This window comes from Eschscholzia californica, unplaced genomic scaffold (assembly GCF_041429995.1).
Source record: "Eschscholzia californica isolate CP2 unplaced genomic scaffold, dmEscCali1.0.p SCAF_1, whole genome shotgun sequence".
NCBI classification, from domain to species: domain Eukaryota; kingdom Viridiplantae; phylum Streptophyta; class Magnoliopsida; order Ranunculales; family Papaveraceae; genus Eschscholzia; species Eschscholzia californica.
The window spans coordinates 46,376,279-46,383,308 of record NW_028238198.1 but is presented as its reverse complement, the minus strand read 5'-3'; the positions used below and the strand labels follow the sequence as shown (position 1 = coordinate 46,383,308).

General features: G+C 35.2%; 1 pseudogene; it reads right to left on the bottom strand.

Annotated features, from left to right (window-relative positions):
• Positions 1-734: 734 nt before the first annotated feature.
• On the bottom strand, positions 735-6,284 carry LOC147567180 (uncharacterized; annotated as a pseudogene).
• Between the last annotated feature and the right edge of the window lie 746 nt (positions 6,285-7,030).

The following is a 7,030-nucleotide window of genomic DNA, read 5'->3' as shown; positions in this document are numbered from 1 at the left end:
TGGGGTTGATACGTATGACGCATCGAGAAAGGAAATGTTCAGACTGCGTGCAGTAGTGGTCTGCACAATTAGTGACTATCCAGGCTTGGCAATGCTTTCCGGTTGGAATAAAAAATGTTACTTAGCATGCATAACATTTGGTAAAGATACATGCAGTACATATCTAAAAAATGGGGGGTAAAATATGTTATATGAAACATCATCGATTATTGCCTATGGATAATAACTTTCGGCGACTAAAGAATGATTTTGATGGAAATCCCGAGATGAGAGAAGCTCCAGTCCCTTTGACAGCTATAGAAATAGTAGAGCTACTAAAAGGAATTCCATATACTTTTAGAAAAATTCATTATAATAATGTAGATGAAGAAGGTAATGGACTTAAAAGAAAAAAGCTTGAGTAGTATCTTGGTTTTCAGATAATTGGAAGAAGTTGTCTATATTGTATGAGTTGCAGTATTTTCCATTTATTCTTCTTAAACATAATCTAGATGTCATGCACATAGAGAAGAATATATGTGATACCATTTTAGGTACTATATTGGACCTAAAGAAACAGTATCTAGATAATTTGAAAGTGAGACAAGATTTGGAACAGTTGGGCCATTAAACTTGAGCTTCACGCAAAATGACTTGAGGATAAGAAAGAATGGTATATGCCCCCTGCTTGTTGTTCAATGACTAAAATTGAAAAACGAGCATTTTGCAAGGTATTGAAAAGTTTGAAAGCTGAACTAAGAATAAGAAGTTCCATCGTGCTCTCGATTAAACCTCGTGTTTAACTCTACTAACCAAAAATCCATTACAGCATTAAACAAATTCACACGATAATGATGCCTACAATAATAAAGTCATGTTGTCGAGAAGAACGAAGTGTGCCTACGAGATAACAAGAACTCATATCCGGAATTGCGACGTCGTGCTTGTTACAAAATGATTCAACATGTTTAATAAAATCATCCCAACCATCTTCTCTCAACTTCTGAAGAAGTATTTTTGTATTTATAAATAAGTTCATTGCATTTGCAATATCTTGAAACTTTTGTTGAAGGGCTTGACAAACCATATCTGTAATTTCCATTTACTCATTAACTGTAATATAAAAACGAATTCAGATGATGTTATTGTAAGGTAAAGACCCTGAGATTCCCCACGTAAAGCAATATTTGTTATGGTTTCCGTATCTTGAAACTTTTGTTGAAGGGTTTGACAAAGCATATCTGTGATTTCCATAACTTTACTCATCAACTGTAATATAAAAATGAATTCAGATGATGTTATTGCATGGTAAAGACTCTGAGATTCCCCACGTAAAGCAATGTTTGTTGTGGTTTCCATAATTTCTCTAATAACTGCACATGTTGCACCAAACATAGTAATCAAACTCCTAACATAACAAAAATGAGATCTCCAACGGATAGCTTCAGGACGATTTAAGTTACTCATTTGGTTGGCTCCTTTACCTGTCTTGAATTCACCGATAGCTAACAATTTTGAGATTTCATCTAGACGAGAAGATTGTAACACATCTTGACGTAGAGGAGAGGCACAAACAAAATTAACAATTGCGTTTAACTTAGGTACAACCGTCAAATATCACCTATTTCTTTCAAAGCTCCAACTAATGCTAGTTGTAGTCTGTGTGCAAAATAATGCTCATAATATGTTGTTGGACAATCTTTAAGAAATAAGGCTTGCAGTCAATTAAATGCACCCTGCATGTTGCTAACACCATCATACCCTTGACTTTGCATGTTGTCAATGTGAAGATTGTTATGAGCAAGGATATCAGATATAGCTTGTTTAAGAGTCAACACAGTAGTGTTTTTAACATGTAAAACATCAAAAAATCGTTCTTTGATAACACCATCATTATCAACAAATCACAAAACAATGACCATTTGCTCTTTAAATGACTCGTCTTGTGCTCCATCAACAAGAATGCAATTTTTTGAATTTTCAACTTCATCACGAATCTTTTTTCTTCACTTTGTTAACAAGAATGGACAATATTTCTTTCTGAATCTTAGGAGAGGTATACTTGGCATTTCCTGTAGCATTTTCTAAGACTACTTTTGCAATTTTATCACTTACTGAAGCCAAAAGCTTTATCAATTCAATGAAGTTGCCGCGATTTGATGAATTCATAGATTCATTGATGGGCCTAGAAGGTTACCCTAAATAGGTCTACACCCGCAAGTGCACGGGTGTCAAGTTGTAATTTCCGGTAAGACCGGTTCGTTCCTCAGAGACTAAGTGAAATCTATTCTAAAACTAGGAAATATTAAGATTTTGAAAATGGTTTTGATTTTGAAATGAATAAAATATTAAAATAAAATTACGGAAAGAAAATAAATACAAATGATACAAGGAACACAAATGGGGGAGATGTCAAATGGGAAAGAGTCTGGGTTTTCTGAATTCACCACATAAAATTAGTTTAAGAACCAATAAGTAAACATTTAAATCTCTTTTTATAACTCAAAATTCAAGGTAATGAACTACCCGAATTCCGGAAAATGTTTTCGTTAAAATCCCGATTAAAACATTGAACATGGTTTCATCATCGACCCTAGATAAAAGACTTAGTCACTCATGGAAAACAAGATAACATTAGCAAGTCTGAAAATAAGAGATAAAGAGGGAAGGAAAACATAACTTTCTCACTGGAAATTGTTTTTCCTGCTGATTTTCCACTCGGACAACCAAACGTGCCCTAAGAGAGAAGTTTTCTCATCTTCCCGGAAATTATTTCTCTCCGGGAAAATTGTTTTCCACAACAGACTTTCTCACTCCACTGTTTTCTCAAACTTCTTCTCCAACCTTTTTCTCTCTCTATTTTGTTGTAAATCTCTGTCTCTCTTTTAATCTTCAACCAGAGAATCAAGATAAAGAAGATTGAATTTATAAAATAGACAATAATAATCTTTCTCTCTCTACAATTCTTCTCTCCCTCACTCTTTGTTTCTTTCTCTCTCAATCTCTGAATCTCTCTGTCTCTCACAAAAACAAAATACAGAAGATGAAGAAGAAGAAAAGATGATAATGGTGGTAGGTATTTGATTTTCCAATGGAAGATGATGATGATGAAGTCGTGAGCCCCTGTTTCTCCTCTCTCTCTCTCTCTCTCTCTCTCTCTCTCTCTATAAGATATGTAATGAAGCTCAAGAGAAAAGAAGGAGAAGTAGAATAACTCTGCTCCCCAAGCCGAGATGATTTTTAGTCCCCGCCGACAGGGACGGATTCAGGATTTTCACTTAGGAGGGGCGGATTTATATACCTAAATAAATTTTTTTTGCAAACACAATAATTAATAAAATACTTATATTCATTAATTATATTGATACATCAACGATTACAGCCGTAATTGACCTCTACGAGAGTTCATATTTTGAAATGTTCGAATAATCGACTCATTGTCAATTTCACTAAAAACTTCTTTCTCAATAAAGACTACTAAACTATCATTTAGCTACGCATCACTCATCTTGTTTCTTAAGCGTGTTTTAACTAGCTTCATAGATGAAAAAACTCTTTAAACAGAGGCAGTTGCAACCGGCAAGAGCTCCAATTCCATCTTAGTTTCCACCAACGTTCTAGCAAGAACTCCAATTCCGTCTAAATTTGAGAAATTGCCATTTTGCCTCATATTGTAAATGTAATTATCAAGCTGAGAACTTAGTAGAGGAGAAGTGATTTTAGTGTGGTTTGAGATGAAATGAGAGATATATATAGAGGTAAAAAAATTGTGCAGTTGAATGGTTGGGTAGATGAATTGAAATTTATAGGAGTTTAGGGTAGTTGAATTGAATTTTATAGGATTTATGGTAGATGATTTGAAGTTTATAGAGTTTAGGCTTTAGGGTAGATGAGTTAAAGTTTGTAGGATTTATGGTTAGAGTTGAAGTTTGTAGGGGTTTAGGGTAGATAAATTGGAGCTTGTATGAGGTTTATGGTAGATGAATTGAAGTTTATAGAGTTTAGGGTAGATGAATTGAAGTTTGTAGGGGTTTAGGGTAGATGAATTGAAGTTTGTAAGGATTTAGGGTAGATGATTTGAAGTTTGTAGGGGTTTATGGTAGATGAATTGAAGTTTATAGGGTTTAGGGTAGATGAGTTGAAGTTTGTAGGGGTTTATGGTAGATGAATTGAAGTTTATAGAGTTTAGACTAGATGAATTAAAATTTGTAGGGATTTAGGGTAGATGAATTGAAGTTTATGGAGTTTAGGGTAGATAAATTAAAGTTCGTAGAAGTTTAAGATATTTGAATTGATTTTATATAAGTTGGTTTTTGAATATAATCTATTTAAAAAAGAAATACTAAAAAAAGGGGGCAGCTGGGCTCGAACCCGTGCTAATTTGGTTGCACGTCCAGAAGCCGGTCCATACTACCATCAGGCCACTCTTTGTTATAGCTATGCACGCTGCTGTAAATAGCACTTAAAAGACACAGAGCACTTCAAAAAAAAAGAAGTAAAGTGGTGAGTTTCGAACTCATGACCTCATGGTCAGTAGTTTTGAATCCGAAGATTTGCCATCACGCCATGCCCTCCTCTGTGTCATCTACACACATAGTTATATACATATCTTTTACAACTAGATGTATAAAAAAGAAAAAATATTACTACTACTAATATTTTTTTACGGGAGGATTAAGGGGGTGCGACCGCACCCCCTCGCACCCCCATGGATCCGCCCCTGCCCGCCGAGATATCCATTCTTCTGTTTGTAGCTCCCAATTTATAGAAGGAGAATAACCTTCCCTTTTCAATTTTTGTTCTCTGATAATTCTGTGGAGAAAGAAATCCAGTCAACACACACACTCTCTCTCTCTCTCTAAGAAAATATATTCAACCACATTAAATCTGCGGCTAATGATCTCCATTCTTTATATGCTTCTTTCCATCTCTGTTCCAAATCCGAATCCTAGCTTTCTCTTTCAACCGAGATCTCTATCACTTCCATATCTGTATCTCCAGAAATCTAAGATCTCTTGCCATTCCAGCCTTCAAAATAATCTCTTAATCAATCCTACTATCCTTCTCCATAAAATGTCCAATCTCCAGCAATATCCCTTCTCTGTTTTAGATAAAACATATTAGGTATTAAATAAAATTAGATTCCTTGAATTGGGGCGCACAAGTAAGTATTCAACGTCATTTGTTAGCTGGCTTAGAGGCGCCGATAACATGCTTCGCGGGACAACTTGTTAGCATGTTTCATGGTCCAGCAAACCGTTGGATTGAAGAGACACGGGATTGGACGCTAGGTGGCAAGCAGGAGTACGGAAGTTATCCTGCGACGGTAACACTGAATAATGAGGATGAGATTCATTTCGCTGTTAGCCAGGCATACACATCCCGGATGATCCACTCCTCGGTTTCGCGCCACGTCATCAAAATTATCCCGCTAGCCAGAACATTTCCCGAATTCATCCCACTGGTCAACCATTTTGGGCCCGGATTTTGACCTATTATAATTCTCCCGTCCGAACTCCGATTTGACCCCCGTTTTCGCCTACTGATTTTTCTTGAACTCTAATTTTCAACCGAGTACTAAAATTTCCAGAACACCCTCATCTCTAAATGACCGAAATGCCCTCAAGTGTGTGCCTTTCTCCCGATTTTAGCAATTTTTCGCACCGAACTCCGTAAAGACACCTGATACAGAAAAACAAACAATTCATCAGAGTAACGGCTCGAATTGGGCTAACTAGCGCAAGTTAAGAGATTCAGATGAGACATTTTCATAGCTCATCATTCATCATGACCTCTAAATGCACATGTTTGATATGCAAGATACTGCAAACAATCAATTGTTGTTTTGAGCCTTAACCGATTTTTCTTAACATCTTCCTTAGATTGTATATTGATTAATTTGTCGATGTGACGAGATGTGTCTCTTGAATCTTTGCAAGTTCATACCGCCTTTATGTGCACAGAATCATGTTCCCCCATATGTGTTAGAAACACACATTTGTTTCCATCATTAACTCGTTTCCATTTCCTAAACCCTTCAACCGTAAATACTGAACGCTTTGGTGGATTTGATTCGAAAGTGAAGCATGGAAGACAGAATGCAACATCTTTTACAGGAGAATACTCGAGCCAAGAAAACCGAGTAAACCACGAAGATTGAAATCTGCGGAGTAGTTTTCCACATTCAGTTTGTGGATACTCTTGAAGGACAGTTGGTACGGTCTGACATTAAGATATGCCCTTCGAAGCTCGTCTTGTTTATTAACCGGATGTCGCCTTACTTGAAGACGTGATCCTGGATCACGTTAAAAAAAAAAAAAAACTTCAACATTTCCTAAAGGTTCAACTGGTTGTGTACCAATTCCACTCCCTTCAACCCTTGGTTATCAAATAATGGAGAATTAAGAGGTTACTCATCAGGTAATGAAGTGTCAGCTTTAGATGCGGCATCTTCTTTTGTCTTGTTGTGTTCTCGAGATTTGAAATACGAATCTATAGTCTTCCTTCGCTTAGTTACTTGAGGAATTTTTGACATCTTATTAGAAGGCTAAATTAAAAATAGAAATTTACAGTTAAATTTGATCAAACTATTAAATAAACAAGTCTACATCAACATAAAATAAATCAAGATATATGTATATATAACAATCTAAGACATATCTACTTATCAACATATGTCATATCAAAAACAATTAATGAAATCTAAATATTACAAACATAGTCAAAACTATAAATAATCAAATAAACAAAATTAGTTATGTTTGGTAGAGATGTCTATTGGACATATTATCAAACACTTTATGTGCAGAAGTAAATTGACCAAATTATTGTATGAGTTTGAATACCTAAACTCAATTCTTTATACGAAAAAGTATAACAAATCAAGCAAGTTCAAATTTATATACTAAGTGCTAACAACTTGTCAGATTAGTAAGTAATTTGATTTTTAATTTGAAATTCCTAACAACTCTTCAAATTTGAACATAAAATTAGCAAACTATACAAATAAATCAAGACTTAAAAAATACATAGAATGGAGTTATAACTTACT